Source organism: Borostomias antarcticus (assembly GCF_949987555.1).
Source record: "Borostomias antarcticus genome assembly, contig: scaffold_57, whole genome shotgun sequence".
NCBI lineage: Eukaryota > Metazoa > Chordata > Actinopteri > Stomiiformes > Stomiidae > Borostomias > Borostomias antarcticus.
The window spans coordinates 1,722,347-1,724,700 of record NW_028176574.1 but is presented as its reverse complement, the minus strand read 5'-3'; positions in this window follow the sequence as shown (position 1 = coordinate 1,724,700).

Sequence of the window (2,354 nt, the reverse complement as noted above, 5' to 3'; positions counted from 1 at the left end):
ATAATGTCAGTGTTTGGAGTCGACTCACAGTAACTACAGCGCACTTTAAGAACAACCCTCATTTCATTTCAAACCTTTATTTATACTTGTGAAACACTGAGGTTTTGTTCATTTACAGTGAAATTAGAGAAAAATAGAGAAACACTTACTCTGCCCCCATCTCTCACTCTTTCTCTCTCTCTCTCTCTCTCTCTATCTCTCTCGCTCTCTCTCTCCTCCTACCTTTACTCTTAATATTTCAAAATACTCACTTTATTTTGTTGCCACTACTTCTGAAAAATGTACTCTGCTTCGTCCGTACAAAATGGCTCCTTGACTGTTGTTGGGCATCACCCAGATGAAGTATGCTGAAGGTAGAGCTATAAACGTGTTTTACTGTTTACTGTACATTTCACTGGGTCTGACTCACAGAGTACATATTAACAATAGAACACTGATCATTTAGCTCATTTATTGTGGTGTATTATCAGTCACTGTACTTTGCTTCATAATGCCATGATAACAGCTTCAATATTAACAGGAATCGAAAGCAATTCTGTTTATCTGAACTAAATTGGCTGGACTGATGAAGTGCGCAGCTGGAGTGAGAGAGAGAAAGAAAGAGAGATAGAGAGAGGGGGAGACAGTGAAAGAGAGAGTGGGAGACAGTGAGAGGTAGATATAGTGAAGGAGAGGGCAGGAGAGAGAGCAGGAGACAGAGTCATAGAGAGTGGGACACAGTGAGAGATGGAGAGAGAGGGCAGGAGAGGGAGAGAAAGAGGGAGAGTGTGGGAAATAAAGTGAGAGAGGGAGAGAGTGTGGGAGACAGTGAGAGAGGGAGAGAGACAGGGAGACATAGTGAGAGATGGAGAGAGAGGGAGACAGAGTGAGAGAGGGAGAGAGAGATAGGCCAGGAGAGGGAGACAAAGAGTGGTAGGGAAGGAGAGGGAGAGAGAGAGGGAGACAGTGAGAGAGAGAGAGAGAGAGAGAGAGAGAGAGAGAGAGAGAGAGAGAGAGGGGCAGGAGAGGGAGGGGTGAGAGAAAGAGAAGGTTGTAAGCACACAAGATAGATCATCTAGCCATGCATCATCTATTGACTGGACTCATGGCTGTGCCCAAAATCTGTCAGCATGCAAGCTGTGCCATGTTAACCAGATCTACAGTCATGCTATAATTTGTGAAACGTTACATATCAGTCAAAAGATCAGTATAATATTTGGTAAACAACTGATATTACCGTGTTTGTCAGTTCAGCCTCATCCATGATGGAAAGAGTATTCCATGTGTGATGAAAAGTTGAGCTAATGTCTATGGCAGCACATCTCTATGAAGCATGAGGCAGTGAAAGATGATTGGCTGGAAAGGAGTTCTGTGAATCAGCACTTGATTGCTCTTTCTCAAGGACCTGGATAAGTATGGGCTTGCATACACATATCCTGTATAATATGCACATTACTCTGTGAATAGTGGACACATAATTGTACTTTTGTTCCCCCCCAGTTATAAATTACTTTTTGTGTGTGTTAATACAGGGTAAATGGAGAACAAGGAGTTGAAAATGTGGACAAAGCACGATGCATGTTCACAGTTCGAGGCTGTGGAAGGGGAAGCTTTATCTCAGGCCTAACAACAAAACATGCTGGTTTCTGGTTGCCAACCAACCCTGACGATTTATGTGTGACCCAAATTTTTTTTATGAGCTTGTCGGAAAAAAAGTTTCTGAAGCGGTTTCTGAGTGGTCTACATTTTTGTAGAGCGCCCCTTGCTCCAGAGAGAGCCAGACCTCAGCGATGAATGCAAAAGGCTGCGATCTGACAGCATGGACGTGTCCACCATAACCGTTTGGCAATGCAACGCGCCTCTCAAAATTGTCAGATTGGGTGCAAAAACATTTAAAGAAGTGCTCCAGAAAGTCAAACAGTGCCCTTGTAGCTTTATATCAGCAGCCGGCAAAGTAGATAGAGCTGACAAATGGACAGACAACGATGTGGTGTCAACCTCCACCCAGCAGCTTGGTGCGCATGCTGGCGTGTTGAGTTTCAATGAAAGTATTTAGCACTGAAGTGTGCCCCACAGCCAGAATCGGTGCCCTCCACAGCTCAAAATAAGCCTAATCCGTGTGCCTTCGACATACTGTTGGGTGCACAGCAACTCAAACATTTACCTCCACCGAAAACCATACAGAACAAGAAAGAGGAACTGAGGAATGATATTCTGAAGAGCCTGCGAACCAGGGGAGTGGGCTTTTCTCTCCCAGAGAGCACAAGCCAAGGCTCATATTTGCTGACAGTAAGTGAACTATAATAACTAGTATAAGATATGGTAGGCTAGTCCACTACTCCACTTGCCAATAATGGAGAAGAAATTCTCTGACT